Source organism: Bos grunniens, chromosome 1, assembly GCF_055505025.1.
Source record: "Bos grunniens cultivar Pamir isolate PY7600 chromosome 1, Bosgru_T2T1.0, whole genome shotgun sequence".
Taxonomy (NCBI): Eukaryota; Metazoa; Chordata; class Mammalia; order Artiodactyla; family Bovidae; genus Bos; species Bos grunniens.
Window position 1 is genome coordinate 51,385,118 of NC_141165.1, and position 18,803 is coordinate 51,403,920.

Sequence of the window (18,803 nt, forward strand, 5' to 3'; positions counted from 1 at the left end):
ATGCGTATAAACACTATGGAAATCTTAGCTGTTATTGTCACTAGTTACTCTTTAAGTAACAACAAACAAAACAAACCTCTGTCTTTAAACAAAATCCTTCTGAGCCTGGTTGAAATCTGGCTCTCCACCTTATCCCAACTAATGCCCTGTGGGGACCCTCTGTGATACTGATTCCTCACATCTTGGCTCTCAAAACGGAAATGGCCTATTGGAAACAGAATACAACAAATATGAATAGTGAATAAAACCAAGGAGCACAGCCAAATTCCAACTTCCTAAAAGCCTCAGTCATGCTAAAGATAGGGCTTCACAGAAATGCCACGAGAGAGAGCACAAGTACCTCTGCTTTGTCAGTCCCCCTACCCCAACCCCTTCCAATTGCTCAAGAATAGTCTAGGCTGTCCAGGCTTCTTACAAAATAGGCATTGACTTTTTTTTTTTAATTTATTCTTAATTGGAGGATAATTGCTTTACAATATTGTGTTGGTTTCTGCTGTACAACAGTATGAATCAACTGTAAGTATACATATATCCCCTCCCTCTCCCACCCCCATTCCACCTCTTTAGGTTGTCACAGAGCACTGAACTGAGCTCCCTGTGTTATACAGCTGCTTCCCACAAGTTATGTGTTTTACACATGGTAGTGTATATATGTCAGGAATTGCTCTTTTTAGGATCACTTCAAGTTCTATAGGAATAAAATAAGCCCGCAAAAGAAGCTTACAAAATTCTATTAGATTTTAATTAGAAGTGAAAGAAAGGCTTTTCAGAAAGCTTACATGTTTAATACTTTTTTTTTTTAATCCTGTCAGAATGTTGAACCCTGACTTGGAGTGGAGTGGCTTGGTACTGGGGTAAAACCATGTGCGTTAAACTTGACTCCCAACTCTGCATTTGGAGGCTCCCCAGGTGGCGCTTGTGGTAAAGAACCCACCTGCCAATGCAGAAGACATAAGAGATGCTGGTTCGATCCCTGGGTTGGGTAGGTAAATCCCCAGGAGGAGAAAATGGCAACCCACTCCAGTAGTCTTGCCTAGAAAATCCCCATGGACAGAGGAGCCTGGCCGGCTACAGTCCATAGGGTGGTGGAGTCAGACACAACTGAAATGACTGAGCACGCAGGGATTTATATTCAAGAGTGGTATTGCTGGGACTTAAAGTTAGCCTGGTGGGCTGCCATCTATGGGGTCACACAGAGTCGGACACGACTTAAGTGACTTAGCAGTAGCAGTAGCAAAATTAGTTAAGGAAGTTCCATCAAGGCCACAGGGTCCTCATCTATACAATGGGAATAACACCTACCTCACAAGCTTATTGAGAGGATTAAGTGGCATGGATCTAGGAAAGCTCCTAGATCCATGAAAGTAATAGACTTTCAGTGATGTTAATCTGATCTTTCTGAAGTTTTTCTTCATTTATTTTACTTTCTGCCACATCATTAGAACTGCTTAATTTTTCAGGATTTTTACATCCAGTTTATGGATTATCAAAGTCCTTTGCTAGTAAGTCTGTCTCTGCTGACTATCAGCCTGTTAATTATGAGTAATAGCAGATAATTTGACATTAATATTGCTGAATGCATTGGTACAATGATTTTATGAAAAAGTTAGAAACTGTAGCTTAAAGGGAGCTTTATTTATTTATCTATGGACAAATTTTGTAAGTTGACAGTTTCCTCATTTTTAAAGTTTTTTTTTTTTTCCTATTTTGTGCCATTACCACAAAAATGTGAAGGTTGGAATAAAATCACTCATAATTTTATTGCCCAGAAATAACCAATATTAACTTTTAATTTTTTTCTTTTTATCATAGTTCTTTATATGACTTTTTCCACCTAAAAGTCTATCATAAGTACTGTACCATATTGCTAACATTTAAATTACTTTCATAATGATTATTCTGTGACCTACATAACCATTCTCCTAATTTAGACATTAAGATTCTCCCAAGTGCCTCAGCAGGAAATATTCTGGGTGTAAGCTTTTGTCTGCATTCCTGATTAGTGCCTGAGGATACATTTCTAGAAGTAAAATTATTGGAGCAATATCAGGTCAATATTTACTCTGTGTAACATGTACTCTAAACTTAAACCTAGTCACTTAAAACAACAGCAGTCATTCATTTGCTTGCAATTTTGCAATTTGGGGAAATTTTTTCTTTGCTCTTCATGTTAACTGGCAGAAGTGGCTTGGCTGGGGCTGGAGGATCCACTTCCTAGGTGACTTTCACGTGCCTGGCAAATTGGTGCTGGCTGTTGGCTGGGGCCTAAGAGCCCCTCCAATGTGGGCTTCTCCACTGGCTTCTGAGGGAAAGGAGATGGAAACTGCCAGTCCTCTTGAAGGCCAGGCCTGAAACTGGCACAGTGGCTCTTCCAGCATGCTCTGTTGATCAAAGCAGTCACAGGTCAGATTCCAGAGGTGGGTGAAGTAGCCCACATCATTTTCTAGGGGAAGAAATAGGGAATTTATGGCCATATTTATGCTACCATAGACAAAGAGCATATTGTTGAGGGTCTTTATACGTGGTTTCCCAAATCACTTTCCAGAAAGGTGCTGATATGCAGTTCTAACAGTTCTGTGTGAGAATGTACTCTTACCAACATTAAATGTTAAAAATTTAAAAATCTCTATTCAGCATATAAGATGTGAGGTATCGTTGTTTTACTTTGAATATACTTCATTATTAGTGAGCTTCCGTATGTTTGATAAAAATTTTATATTTCTTCCTTTGTGAACTGTCTGCTCTTTTTGGGGGCAATATTTGTTTATGTGTTAAACTTGTAGAATCACATGAGTTTATATATTACTGACATTAAAGATGGATCATACTTGTAAACATTCCTTTCATTTCTCTCAATTAAAAATGAAAAAGCTTTCCCTGTTATTTGAGAAAAATTAGACAAAATTATTTTCTATTTACATGATTTTCATAAGAGTCTGGCAGTCAAATGTTGGTCTTAAAATACTGTTATATGTTATAATAAAATATTTTGAATAAATGTCAGTTTTACTCACCTAACATGTCAAGAGAAACCCATAAATTAATCTGATTTATCTTCATTTTTGAGGAACTGAACTAAAAAATAATTTAGATAACTTTACTGGAACTGAAATGGAGGAACAAAATTATGTCACCATAATTTTCCTTTTATCCCTTTAGCCGCCTGGTAGGCAAGCCCCTTAACCTCTCTGAAATCTCAGCTTTCTTAACTGTAAAATGTGGAGAATAGCAGGTATGCTGTGAGGTTTAGAGAAGATGTTTTTAGAGGGCCTAGCACTGGCAGGGCCTAGCATGTGGTGGGCAACACTATTGTTTGCCTCTTATATTCTGCTGTGTGAATCAAGAAAGACCTTATTGCTTGAATCTCAGTAAGTTCTCTGAATGGCCTCCCAGGTCGGGATTTGGGTTGTGTGAATGCCATTATTCAGCTTGCCCTGTCCTTTAGTCCTGGGTAGGTGTTACTGCATAGAGCATTGCACTATGGGGCAAATCAGGGGCTTTGTTCCAAATAGCACATCACTATTGTCAGGCCACAGCTGGAGAAAATTTCTGTGGGGTCATATGATATACTCCTTGAGAATGACTCTTGGGGGAGCTTCTCAGAGCAATCTGGTGTCAGTTTAACATTCTGAGAGTTCCATGCTAAAAGCATTATGGCTAGTATCTTTCACTTGTATGGCACTGGGTAGATTCCACAGGGCTTTCACGTGTTTTGTCTCCTTTCATCTTTATAGCCATCCTGGGAGACTTAAAGGTCCAGGAATACTATTTCCTTAATGAGTAAGAAAGTCAAGATTTGGAGGGGTTATGACTTGCCCAAAATTACAAAAGCTAGTAAGTGCCAGACCCAGAGGGTTCATACAGACCTCATCCAGAAATTTTCTATTGGATCCTCTGCTGCCTAACTCCTCACCACTAGGATGAGGAGATATATAGAATTGATTTTTTTTCTGTCTTCCATTAAAATGGGTGGGCAAGTGTTGCAGTCATTGTGGACTCTGGAGTCATTATTTACATTTGGATCCTCTCTCCATCTCTTGTTAGTTGTGTGCCCTTGGGGAAATTATTTCACCTCGCTGTACCTTTTTTTTCACTCTCCTCTTTCACTTTCATCAAGAGGCTCTTTAGTTCTTCTTTGCTTTCTGCAAGAAGGGTGGTGTCATCTGTGATGAAAGAGGAGAGTGAAAAAGTTGGCTTAAAACTCAGCGTTCAAAAAATGAAGATCATGGCATCCAGTCCCATTCTTTCATGGCAAATAGATGGGAAAACAATGGAAACAGTGACAGACTTTATTTTCTTGGGCTCCAAGATCACTGCAGATGGTGACTGCAGCCATGAGATTAAAAGATGCTTGCTCCTTGGAAGAAAAGCTATGACAAACCTAGACAGCATATTAAAAAGCAGAGACATTACTTTGCCATTGAAGATCTGTCTAGTCAAAGCTATGGTTTTTCCAGTAGTCATGTATGGATGTGAAAGTTGCTAAGTCGTGTCCGACTCTTTGTGACCCCATGGACTATATAGTCCATGGAATTCTCCAGGCCAGAATACTGGAGTGGGTAGCCTTTCCCTTCTCCAGGGGATCTTCCCAACCCAGGGATTGAACCCAGGTATCTTCCTTTGCAGGCGAATGCTCTACCAGCTGAGCCACAGATGTGAGAATTGGACTATAAAGAATGCTGAGCACCAAAGAATTGATGCTTTTGAACTGTGGTGTTGGGTAAGACTCTTGAGAGTCCCTTGGACTGCAAGGAGATCAAACCAGTCCATCCTAAAGGAAATCAGTCCTGAATATTCTTTGGAAGGACTGATGGTGAAGCTGAAGCTTCAATACTTTGGCCACTGATGCAAAGAACTGACTCTTTTGAAAAGACCCTGATGCTGGGAAAGATTGAAGGTAGGAGGAGAAGGGGATGACAGTGGATAAGATGCTTGGATGGCATCTCTGATGCAATGGACATGAGTTTGAGTAGGCTCTGGGAGTTGGTGATGGACAGGGAAGCCTGGTGTGCTACAATCCATGGGGTTGGAAAGAGTCAGACACGACTGAGCAACTGAACTGACTTGCCTGCCTTACATAACCTTTGAAAAAGCAGAATTGAAGGAAAGTAGAATATTCTGGAGACTTCCATGGACAGAGGAGCCTTGTGGGCTGTAGTCCATGGGGTCGCAAAGAGTCAGACACAAATGAAGTGACTTAGCACACGCAGAATATGCTACCCCCAAATATGCCATTTTGATGTGTTGATTACTTTGAATTAAAGTTACCGAAGAAACATTTGGTGCAAAAACACTCTGACCTTCCTTTGTACCCCTGAAAGCAAGAAATAAATCTCCCATGTGAAAGGGACCCTCCCTGTACCAGGAAGCTAGAAGGCATCCTTATCACCAGAGACAGGGAGAGAATTTAGGGCTAAGAAGGACATGTAATCAAACCTTGTTACTTTTTTACTAATTTACTACTGGTTTCTTGTCGGGCAAGTATGAAAGCTGCCTGCTTTGGTCACTTCTTTGAGTTATATTTTTTATTGGGCTCTTGTACTTACAAAATTAAATTTGTTTTTCTCCTGTTAATCTGTTTTATGTCAATTTAGTCCATCATTCTACTGGAGTAGCATGATCACACTTTCAGATAGGCATTAACTGTACAAATGAAGAATTGGAGACCTGAGATTAAAAACTTGGTTAAAGCCATACAACCAGTAAGTGGAGTCCCTGGGTCTCATACCTAGGTATCTTTGGCTCTCAGTCTAGTGTACTCTCAGCTATAATTTACAGTTGTACTGTATATTAGGAGCAGGTTTCAGGTTTTGAGGCCTTATCCCTGCCTCAGGGCCTTTGCACTTCCTATCTGCAGTGTTCATCTTGCGATTATCCACTTGGCTCACTCCCTCACCTCCTTCAGTTCTCTACAGTGATGCTACTTTCTTTGTGAATTCTTCCCTGATAATTTTAAATATCAATTACTCACCCCACCCCACCACATACACTCAAAAATTTCTTTGTGGAGCATGGGTTCTAGGGTGCACAGGCTTCAGTAGTTGTGGCATATGGGCTTAGTTGCCTCATGGCATGTGGCATCTTCCCAGGCCAGGGATCAAAGCTGTGTCTCCTGCATTGGCAGGTGGATTCTTAACCACTGGACCACCAGGGAAGTCCTCTTTGCCTTTTAATTTGCTTTATTTCCTCAAAGCACTTACCAGCCTCTGATAATATTATATATTTACTTATTAACACTCACATGTAAGCTCTACAAGGACAGAAATAAAAATTACTCTGTGTCCTGCTGTATTCTAGACCTAGAGCAATGGCTGGGCTGTATCCTACACCTAGGCATCTAGAAGACAATCTATACATATTTGTAAAATGTGTACAAATGAAAAATAAATCCATGCAATTTCAGGTTTGAATTTATAGCAATACAATTGACTTCTATGGCAGTAGTCTGAATGGCCTGATTTCTAACTCCAAATTCTTCATTCATTCATTCACCCATTCACTCTGCTTTGATGTTCCTCATGTACCTTATCACCACCTAAAATTTTATCAAATACTTATTTATTGTCTCCTTCCTTAATTGTACTGTAAAGTCCAAGAAGGAAGGGATTTTTGCCTGCCTTGCAAACTGCTATCTGATTGTGGTGGCTCAGTTGCTAAGTTGTGTCCAACTCTTGCAACCCCATGGACTGTAACCAGCAGGTTCTTCTGCCCATGGGACTCCAGGCAAGAATTCTAGAGCAGGTTGCCATTTCCTTCTCCAGGGGGTTTTCCTCACTTAGGCATCGAATGTTAACCGCCTGGATTTCAGGAGGATTCTTTACTGATGAGTTACCTGGGAAGCCCAGAGTGCTATATCCGCATGTAGAAAACAGTATCTGGCACTTTACAGGTGTTGAAGAAGTATCTCTTATATGAATTAATAGGTATATTTATTTAAGAAACATTTGTTGAGCCCCTGCTATATTCCTGGCACAATCTGTCTTTAGTCTCGTGAGGGAGAAAGACAAGTCAATAGGGAATTGACAACACAGGTAAGATTTACTGTAGAAGAGAGTAAGTCAGTGAGACCCCTAAATGACTGTGACAAGTCACAGAGAACTTCTCAGGTAGGATTTATTCTGAGTCAAGCTTGAAGGGTGACAGCATATGCAAAGGCACTGGGCCACGTGAGAATATGGCAAAGTGTTGGAAGTGAAATATTGTGATATAAGACTGGGAGGCAGAGTTGAAGGGACCAGAGAGGGCTGGAGAGCCTAGGAGCTCATGTGACATGCTGGGGTGATGGACTTTATTCTGAGGTCAGTGGAAGATTTTAAGCAGGAATTTGACATGAGCTGATTCTCTTTATTATCTCACTGTAAGATCAAGAAGAAGGATAAGGCAGTAAAAATCAATCTTGACATCAGATCCACAAAGTCAGCAAATTGTAGCTTTGGTAAGACAAATGAGCTCTTCAGTTTGTCAAGCACAGGCATGAGATGGAACCGTACAGCCCAATTAGCCTCCTGCCTGGCTGGTGAAGAAACTAGTTATAGGTTCAGCCTTCTGTGAGTGGGAGGTTGGGGTGTCCCATGGCTCCATGAAGATGGTCTAATTCCAGTACAGCTCCTGGTGACAGTTTATGGGTATTTTTGAAATGCCTGCCAGGAGATTTCTCACTAGTGTGAAACCCAGAATTAAATAAAATTCTAAAAGTCTAAGTGTCTTGATAAGCTAGTTAGTTATTCATACTCTAAATAACTTTAGAGAGTAATAGGAAGGTAAAAACTCTCCTTTCCTCACTTTCATCATGTATACAATTTTGAATAATACATACAAATATTACACTTAATACTTGGAGGAGAATATTTTAAATAATAATGTGGGTAAACAGAAAATTAAAGTGGTAATATGAATTAACTTTAACTGAATCTCCAGTTTCTTTAGACCCTATGTCAATTTGTGTCAGCAAAGCCAACTTCTACCGGCATTTAATAGGGAGATTAAAAATAGTGGGCCTGTGAATGTGTTTTAGATAAAGGGGTCGGTGCCTCTGAGGGAACACCCCAGCATAGAGAGAGAAAAAGCTTGGTGAGGAGAGAGCATCTGTTTATATTGATCACCTGTAGTTGGCTCTATATATGAAAAGTATGATATTAACTATATACTTAGGGTAACAGTAATCAAGGCTGGGTGATATTAAACAGACCCACACAAATCTGTTCAACTGCTTTATTTTTCAACTGAGGTCAAATTACCATAACAAAAAATTAACCATTTTAAAGTGACATTTAGTACATTCACAATGTTGTGCAACCACTATCTCTAGGTCCAAAACATTTTTGTCACCTCGAGAGAAAATCTTGTACCTATTAAGCAGTTCCTCCCAATTTCCCTCTCTCCCCTGCTCCTGGGTCTGCATTCCCTCTCTAGAAATATACCTTTCTAGGATATTTCATATAAATGGAATCGTACAATATGTGACCTCTTGTGTCTGCCTTCTTTCATTTATAAAATGTTTAGAGGTTCATTCACCTTGTAACATATATCAGTGCTTCATTCTTTTTATGTCTAAATAACATGCCTTATTTTGTCTGTCCATTCGTTAATTGATGGACATTTGGACTGTTTCCACCTTTTGGCTATTGTGAATAGTTCTTCTGTGAATATGTGTGTACCTGTATTTGTTTGCATACATGTTTTCAACTCTTTAGTATATACTGCCAATTTATTTTTGGCAAAGAGTCAAAGTAATTCAGTGGAGGAAAGATTCTTTTCAACGAACGGTGCTAGAGTAATTGGGCATCCATAGGCAAAATAAACCATGACCTACCCCCAACACCTTGAAAGTGAAAGTCACTCAGTCATGTCCGACTCTTTGTGACCCCATGGACTGTATAGTCCCTGGAATTCTCCAAGCCAGAATACTGGAGTGGATAGCCTTTCCCTTCTCCAGGGGATCTTCCCAACCCAGGGATTGAACCCAGGTCTCCTGTATTGCAGGCAGATTCTTTACCAATTGAGCCACAAGGGAAGCCCATACCTTACATAAAAATTAATTCAAAGTGAATCATAGATATAAATGTCAAATGTAAAACTATAAACAGTTTTAAAAGCATAGAAAATCTTTTAGACCTAGGGTTAAGAGAACTGTTCTTAGAAAAGCACTATTCATATAAGCAAAAACTGATAAATTGGACAGCATCAAAATAAAAAACTTTTGTGTTGTAAGCACTATTTATAGTATCCAAGACATAGAAGCAACCTAGGTGTCCATCAATGGATGAATGGATAAATAAGATGTGGTACATATATATAATGGAATATTACTCAGCTATAAAAAGAATGAAATATTGCCATTTGCAGCAACATAGATGGACCTAGAGATTATCATACTAAGTGAGTCAAACAGAAAAGCACAAATATGATTTCACTTATATGTGGAATCTAAAAAAACTATGCAAATGAACTTATTTACAAAATATAGACTCACAGACAGAAAACAAACTCACGGTTACCTAAGAGGGAAGTGGGAGAGGGATAAATTAGGAGTTTTGGATTAACAGATACACACATATATATAGAACAGTTAAACGACAGGGACCTACTCTATAGCACAGGGAACTATATTCAGTATCTTATAATAATCTATAACAGAAAAGAATCTGAAAAATAATATGTATATTTTTCATATATATATATATATGAAACTGAATCACTTTGCTGTATACTTGAAATTAACACAATGTTGGAAACAACTATATTTCAATAAAAAAATAAATATAAACAAAACAAAAATCTTGTGCTGCAAAAGACACTGGTAAGGGCATGAAAGCAGGCTGAAGGAAAACATTTTTAAACCACCTGATTGACAAAGGTTTTGTGTCTAGAATATACAAAAAGTTCTCACACTCAACAATTAAAAAAAAAAGAAAAACTTCAAATAATCCAATTAGAAAATGGGCAAAACACTCTAAGATATTTCATGAAAAAGAGGATACTGATAGAAAATAAGCTTATGAATATGTTTAATATCATTAGGTGTTAGGAAAATGCAAATTAAAACTGCAAAATATCACTACCTACATATAAGATAAGCTAACTATAGTGATAATACCAAGTGCTAGAGAGAAAGCCAAGAAACTGGATTCCTCATATGTCAGTGGTAGGAATGGCATAGCTGCTCTGGAAAGATAATTTGGCAGTTTTTTGTAAAATTAAACATGCAGTTACCATAATGATACAGCAATTGCACTCTTGGGCATTTATCCAGATAAAAGAAAACTAATGTTCGTACAAACTTCTATACATGAATGTTTATAGGAGCTTTATTTGTAATAACACCAAGTGGGAAACAGTCAATAGTCTGGTACATTTGTATCATGGAATACTGTTGTATGTGTGTTAGTTGCTCAGTCATGTCCAGCTTTGTGAACCCATGGACTGTAGCCTGCCAGGCTCCACTGTCTGTGGAATTCTCCAGGCAAGAATGCTGTAGCAGGTAGCAATTCCCTTCTCCAGGGGATCTTCCTGACCCAGAGATCTAACCTGGGTCTCCTGTATTGCAGGCAGATTCTTTACCTTCTGAGCCAACAGGAAGCCCACCGTAGAATACTATTCAGCAATAAAAAGTAATGAACAATTGATGCATACGACCACCTGGATGGCTGTTGAGGGCATTGTGCTCAGTAAAAAAAAAAAAAAAGTATCAAGAGGTTTTATACTTTAAAACCTTTAAAGATTTTATGTATACTTTATAATTCCATTTATATAACATTTTCAAAATGATAAAACTACAGTTGGAAAACAAATTAGTGCCTACCAAGAGGCAGGGATAGATGTTGGGAAAGGAAATGAATATAAACTGAGTATGAGAGAGATCCTTTGTGATGATGGAACAGTTCTGTGTCTTGATTTTGGCTATATAACTGTACATACATGGGATTGTGTATGCTTATATTACATAGAAACACACACAAATGTGTGCATGTGAAAACTGATGAACATCTAACATGGTCTGTAGTCTAGTTAAGGATATTGTACCAATGTCAGTTTCCTGTTTTGATATTGTATTCAAGATGTCACCATTGGGGGAAGCTGGATGAGGGATATTATAAATGTTTTAAAATAAAAAGTTAAAAAAAGCCCTAGGTAGTGACTAAAAATGCTTATAAAAATTTTAGAAGTATCTGTATTTTATCAATAACTTGAATTAAGGCAATAATGATTTTGAACATAACAGAAGTGTGATTTTTAGGACTTGCTGAACATTCTAGGTGAGTTAGAGGGAGTCCTCGCCTGCTCGGTGCCTACAGGCAGTGGGGAAGATGGTTCAGTGAATGGCACATTGTCTACTGGGAGGTGGGCATGTAAACAGCCATCTGTAATCTGAGTCAAATCAATTGAATAGTTACAAGCCAAATGTGGCAGGAATTGAGAGGAAGGAAATTTTAAAGTGGCCTAAGAAACTGGGGGAAATTCATTCGAGGAGGTGATTTCTGAAGTGAACCTTGAAGGATGAATCTGATTCTGAAGGTACAGAAGAGAGTTAGGAAGTTTTAAAAATGTATTTCCTAGATTTTTTTTGCTTAGTATTTTCTTATTCAAACGTCTACTTTTTCTCCATACTTATTCTTCATGCCTTTAGCCTATGAAGCTAGATGTGTTTTATATGAGGTAAAAATTCACTGTGGGGACTAGCTTGAAATATGCTTTTTTTTTGAAGTTCAAAGAGCATTTAGAGTCACTTTGTAGTTCTTCAAAGAGAAATACTTTGAGAGAGAACTTTGACTCCTGGGTCCTATTGCCATTTGCCTAGAGGTAGCAACCTGCAGACACGACTGAGTGACTTCACTTTCACTTTTCCCTTTCATGCATTGGAGAAGGAAATGGCAATCCACTCCAGTGTTCTTGCCTGGAGAATCCCAGGGACAGGGGAGCCTGGTGGGCTGCCGTCTGTGGGGTCGCACAGAGTCCGACACAACTGAAGCGACTTAGCAGCAGCAGCAGCAACCTGCAGCCATGTAGCTGGGAACCCTGCCAAAATAAAAGAGTATTTCTTCCACCCTCTTAGTTTCCTTTTCTTTTTTAAATCAGGAAGAACTTGAGAAATAAATCAAAATTGAAAACCAAGTACTGTAGACAATAAAAAATACTGCCCCGGGTAGGGACACAACAAACCATTTGCAACAGAGTTTTGATTCTGTTTTTGTGTGTGTGTGTATGTGTTTACTTAAATTTGAGCTCCAGCCCAGAGGAGCCAAATTCCAAAGGAAAGCTAAAAGCCAGATATAAACACACCTGGAGCACAGGCAGTGTATTTCATCATTTATTGAAATGAGGGACTTACATTTTACTCAGGCTTACCTTATCTTATTGGCAAGTGTTAAATGTATTGTTAACCTAGTGAAGTTTTACTCTATTTTGGCAGACACGAATTTGTCCTTTAGGAGAAGCCTGAAAGAACCCTTTAAATTTATTTCACAGATGAGGAAACAGACCCGAAGAAAATGCTTCTTCTTCCTCAAAGAATAACTGGTTTTCAAGCTGTTCATTCATGCCTTTGTTCGTTCATTCACTGCCTTCTGAGCATCTATGAGATACTTATTGCTCTGGGTGTTGGGGATATAGAGACCTGCACCAGGGAGCTTACCTAAATGTGTTTGTGAAGGAGGGCTAATGTAGATAATTTAAGAAGTAAACAAATGAAATGCCTATTTCATCACTGTTAAGTGTTGTGAAGAAAAGAAATACAAGGAGAGGAACTCCCTGATGGGTGCGGAGGAGCCCAGGGAAGGCCTTTTCCAGGAGACAACACTGAAGCTGAGACTTGAATGATGAGAAGGAGCCATTTGTGTTAAGACACTAAGGGAGATTGTCAACCAGTAGAGGAATTGCTGAGGCCTTGAAGCAAGAAGGCAGCTTTAAAGAATCCAGAGCAGACAAGAGCTCCAGGAAGGAGATGCACTGTTGGATGACAGGCTTGAGGGCTGGACGCTGCAGGCCTTGTGGGCCTAGGGAGGGTTGAGGCCATTGAAGGTTTAAATCACAGGAGTTGCAGGAGCTTATTTATCTTTTTGAAGTTGAGTGTGATGTGGAATGGTAGAGTGGCAAGAGCAGAGACAGGGAGGCTAGCACCACAGTTAGGCCTGGCAAGAAGGTTCTGGCCTAACTCGAAGGTGGTGGCAGAGGCGAGCGCAAGAATTGAGTGGATTCAGAACATATGTTTGGAGACAGAACTGTTAGGAATGCAATACCTTTGGATGTGGGTTTGAGGCCAAAGGAGAAGGACTCAGAATGAAGGTTTTTGGCTTAAGCGATAGGGTTCGACAATTTCCTAAGATGGCCAAGTCTGGAGAGTGGCAGGTTGGGAACAGTGTAAATGGGTGAGGAATAATTTATTTAAAAAAAATAAAGCTATTGAGATCGGGAAAAATAGGAGTAGATCCATTTTGGTAGAGCAATATGAAGGCCTCACTCAGAAGTTGGCATTTATTTTTATTTTTTTACTAAATGAAATGTCAGCAAGTATATTTTATTGTTTTATTTTTTATTGGAGAATAGTTGCTTTATAATGTTATGTTAGTTTCTGCTGTACAGCAAAGTGAATCAGCTATATATATGTGTGTGTGTGTGTGTGTGTGTGTGTGTATCCCCTCTTTCTTGGATTTCCTTCCTATTTAGATCACCATGGAGCACTGAGCAGGGTTCCCTGTGCTATATAGTTGGTTCTGATTAGTTATGTAGAATTTGACATTTAAGGTAAGATATGAAAGGTATGTAGAGCCAGCAGAGAGAACATTCCAGATAGAGGGAAGCAGAGTGCACAAGCACAAAGGAAGCAGATGGGTTGGCAAGCCAGAGGTAAGCAACAGGAGCTATTCTGGCTGCAGTGTTGGGAGTAAGGTAATCAAAAGAGTGGTTTCTGTTTTTCATATTGCTCAGGGACAAGTTTGACACTGTAACTTAGATGTGCAAAAAGAAATCTTGCTTTCTCTCTCTCTAGAGCTGACCTGATTTTTCTCACAGCTGCCACCCTGAATGGAGTTTAGACTGAAAGAAGGGACCAGAAATTTAAAGCTGCCAATTTGTGGGATATTCATCACTTTCAGATGACTCCATTGTCTTTGCAAGGTGGCAGGGGAGAGAGGCCTCGGGTCTGCCCACCAGCTGTCTGCTGTCTTCTAGCTCCTCCTGTCTCCATCTTGACAGGTGGATGCAGAGCTCTTGTCTTGCCCTTGTCCATCCAGTCAGGTGATGGGGTTGGGAGCACTTTGCTTACCTGTCTCTGGAGAAATCTCAGTCTATTCCCTGGGCTCAGTTGGTGCAGAGGTCTTTCCTGCAGACTCACCTTTCTTCCATTTTCTCTGATGTCCCAGTTTCTTCTCCCTAAGGTCTGAGGACTCCTGTGATTCCCAATTTAAAGTACCTCAGGATGACCTCATCATTTTGCTCTGTGGCCTCTTTGCCAGCAGCAACATCATCTTCTCACATTCTTCATGAGTCAGACAGGAAACTCTACATTTCTCCTGTGCCACAAGGAAGGCTCTGGTTAATTGATGCTTTCATTACCTGACTGGGCTGTGCTGCCATTTTCGCTTTGTTGCATCATTTATTGTTGGTACCTTATATGGTGACATCTTCCCAGAGTTATGAATAGGAAGCGGCAGAAGCTTCTCTACTGATAGTTTTCTTCTTGACTCTTGCCTTGCCTGATACCAGCCTCTCAGATCTTACGGTGTGGAGAAGTGTGGTGGTAATGATCCCTAGCACATGATGCATCTTGCTTCCCCTACCTCTCTTCTTTTTCTAGTAAATTCTCTGAGCTGGAAGGAGTAGGTGTCCTTCTTCCTTATGGTGATTTTAAAAGGTGTCTGCAAATTCCTTGATGCTCTTTCCATCAAGAGGTGGAATCTACGTCACTTCTCATGTACCTGGGTAGACATTTGCTTAGTGAAAAGAATATGGCAGAAGTTATGCAGTGTGACATAAGGCTAAATTGGAGAAGGCCATGCCATTTCCACCAGTTTCTCTTAAGACTTGCTCTGGGAGCCTTCAGCCACCATGTGCGTCCTGCTACCCTAGGACAGCCATCTGAGGAGATGATGTGGAGATGAGAGAAAGTGTTAGGGAGGGAGGGAGGGAGGGAGGGAGAGAGAGAGAGGGAGAGGACAGTGAGCTGTTAGCTATTCGTGTGTGCCCAGCCCAGGTGCTGACATGCAAGTTAAGAAGGCTTCAAGGGGTGTCAGTTTCAGTCAGTGTTTGACTGCAACCTCAAGAGATGCCCTGAACAGGAAACACCCAGCTAAATTCATTCCATGCTCAGATCACGAGTGAAATAAATGATTGCTCTCATTTTAAGTCTCTCTTTCAGGGTGGTTTGTTCAGAGGACTGAAGCACTGACTCCTTCTGGAGCTCACATTCTTACCACTCTTTGTCTTCTTTCTTCAATAATCTCTAACTGTGGTTCATAACTAAATTGTAGGTCCAGAACTCTAAGTGGAGTGACCACTTTTCCTGATTTGGAATGAAGGGATTCATGGGATATGGGATTTTCAGGGCTAAAACTGAGAAAGTCCTGGGCAAATAAAAATGGGTTGGTCAAGGCTTGCTTTTGTTATATAAAGGAAGCTGAATGTATTTACAGAGATTTAAAAATTAGTGATCACTATTTTTTAAGTAAGAATTTTAATAAGAAGTAGTTCTGGGCATGGATACTGACCTTTGTTCTAGATGGTATCTGTGCTCCCAAAGGGGTAAATGCTTCAATGAGTGGGCTACCACAGGCAAGGACAACTGTAGGATATGAAAATACTTTAAAAAATATCTCACAATGTACAGATGGGGAGAATGAATCCAGACCAAGTCACTGATTTTCCCAAGGGCTAATAGAAACTAGGCCATGATTGGGATCAGATATTTGGATTTCAGTCCAGGGCTCTTACCTCCATATTATGTCATTTTTAATCCTTGTCATTATTACCATATGAATTTGGTATGGTAGTGAACCCTGCAAAATACTTAGGCTGAGGGAGAGGTGTCTTTACCAATAAAATTGCTCACATCTTCAGCTCTAGGCAGCACTGATTAGACTGAAATCTAAGTCTCAGCCATACCTGGATAAACTAGGAATCAGAAAGTACATCTGGCTTGAAACAAACCCTAAACCAACTTTCAGGTCTGTTTGGAAACCAAGTATTTAACCATCTCATTAAATGTTAGTGAAAAATTTTTGGCTCTGGTGCTGCCATCCTAGAAGAAGTCAAGTTAACTTTGGGCCCCGATTTTAGTACTCTTCAGGAAGGTGAAGGTTGGGAGGCTTCCAACTGGTAGCAAAGTCAGTGTAACTGGATATGGGCAGGAAGCCTTCCTGGGTGTATCTTTTGGCAAAGAAACCCAGACAGCTTTGGCTAATACATTTTGTTGCTGTTGCTTAGTCACTCAGTTGTGTCTGACTCTTAGCAACCCCATGGACTATAGCCTGTCAGGCTCCTCTGTCCAGGGGATTTCCCAGGCAAGAATGCTGGAGTGGGTAGCCATTTCCTTCTCCAGGGGATCTTCCCAACCCAGGGAACGAACCTGCATTTCCTGCTTGGCAGGTGGATTCTTTATCCCTGAGCCATCGGGGAAGGATATGGGCGGACAAGCCTTCCTGAGTATATCTTTTGGCAAAGAAACCCAGGCAGCTTTGGCCAATAAATAGAAGGCTGGTAACTATCTGCTCTGTCTAGAGCTAAAGATGGCAAACTAGGTCGACGAAGGGTGGAGGAGAAGAGCATTACTGACTTGGCAGGAAGCAAGCATTGTGGTTCTTGCCCCACCTCTGTTAAGAAAGTATATGTGGTATGCTTAGGCGTGGGCTCTGTGTGTACCTAACAGCTACAATAGAGCTTTTAATGAAGAAGGCAAATTGCTCAGTGATGTGACTTCAATGACTTGGCTACAAAGAACCAGCCCCATCCTGTCCAGGAGAACCAGGAGGAAGCTGTTCTGACCAGCAAAGCAACATGATAACTAGGCCATGAATCACAGACAGATTAGATTCAGCTGATATGAGCAGGCATGCATTCATTTCATGTAATGATCACAAGAAAAAGCCCAATAATTTTGCACAACCCTTGGACTCATTCATGAGAAACTACAAGGTTAAAAAAAAAAAAAGTTAAAACTCTTGGGATGGGATACTATTTTTAAATTTTTAATCTTTGCTTTTCTTCTATGTTTCCTCCTTTCTCTTTCTTCTATTGATGCAGGATAGTGAAGTCTTTGCTTCTGTGGAGGAGTATGGTTAGGAGAAAAGCAAGCATAGTCTACATGTCTTTCTGGCTTTGGGGGCAAAGGTGGGAAAGGTGTGGGTCAGAAAGTACTGAAATAACATATTGGCCAGAAACCCAAATGAATAGAGGTTTCTCTGAGACTGGAGAGGGAGTTTCCAGGGCTGGAGAATAAGGAAAACAGAGCACTCTGAAGTCCTGGGATAAAGAAGGAACATGCTCTGAATCTTTCAACATTCATTCATTCCTTAACTTCTGTGTACACCATGAACTAGTCTAAGGGCGGTGAACAAGTGCACAAAGATGCTTGCTCTCATGCGGCTTACATTTTAGTGAACATCAAAACGTGTGGCATTCTGGTATGCCAGAATTCTAAGTGCATGGCATGTATTTGCTTCTTACAGCCTATTGAATTAGATACTATATTCCCAGTTTACAAATGAAGAAATTGAGACATATGTTACATAATTTGCTGATCTCATAGTTAGTAGGTATCAGAGCTGAGTATTGAGCCCAGAAAGCTGGTTTTATTTTTCTTAACTGTTTGCTTAATTTCCGGGCAGGGCTCTGGGAAGGTGGCAAGACTCTAGAGTTAAGAAAGCTGCTTGGGACAGTTCCTCAGAGACTTCCAGGCCCCAGCAAGGTTAGGGCAGCAGTAGGAAACCTCTGAAATTCCAGGGCCACCACTTTGACGTTAGATATCTCCGAGTCTGTCTTTCCCTGACTGCCTTCCACTGCCCGGATTCTGACACCCAGCATGGCCAGAGGGGAGGGACCATGGCCTGAGGCTGGGTTTCCTCTTTGCCCAGCTGGATGGAAGCCCAAAACAGAAATTAAAAGAATTTAATTAAAAGAATGAAGATAGTGAAAAGTGAAAAGAATGAAGATAGTAAAGTAGAAAGAATGACAAAAATAATAAAAGAGAATAAATATTTTTCTGTAATTCTGAGTTTGTGGGCTTAAATCCAGCTGCATATTCTAGGAGGTGTGGGACAAATGGCACCCACTCCAGTTCTCTTGCCTGGAGAATCCCATGGACGGAGGACCCGGGTGGGCTGCAGTCCATGGGGTCGCTGAGAGTCGGACACGACTGAGCGACTTCCCTTTCACTTTTCACTTTCATGCATTGGAGAAGGAAATGGCTACCCACTCCAGTGTTCTTGCCTGGAGAATCACGGGGATGGGGGAGCCTGGTGAGCTGCCGCCTATGGGATCGCACAGAGTCGGACACAACTGAAGCGACTTAGCAGCAGCAGCAGCAGCAGCAGGGATTAGAACAAGCTAAGCACTGTCAGTGTGAGGAGTTAAAAATCTGAATCTCAACCTCACATCTAACCCTTGATACTGGGGCCTTGTAAGAGGAGCACCTAGGATTTCATGATTGCTAAAGCCAGTCCAGGTTTGATGCATGATGCTGGATGCTGGGGGCTGGTGCACTGGGATGACCCAGGGGGATGGTATGGGGAGGGAAGAGGGAGGAGGGTTCAGGATGGGGAGCACATGTGTACCTGTGGCGGATTCATTTTGATATTTGGCAAAACTAATACAAT

The 18,803-nt window shown here is 40.6% G+C and overlaps 1 long non-coding RNA gene across 1 annotated transcript; it reads right to left on the reverse strand.

Annotated features, from left to right (window-relative positions):
- Positions 1 to 554: 554 nt before the first annotated feature.
- LOC147379441 (uncharacterized) lies at positions 555 to 14,466 on the reverse strand. Its single transcript, XR_015161120.1, has 3 exons — positions 14,261 to 14,466; positions 4,083 to 4,163; positions 555 to 2,381 (listed from the first exon to the last, which is right to left on the reverse strand). It is a non-coding gene; the product is annotated as an uncharacterized LOC147379441 (long non-coding RNA).
- Between the last annotated feature and the right edge of the window lie 4,337 nt (positions 14,467 to 18,803).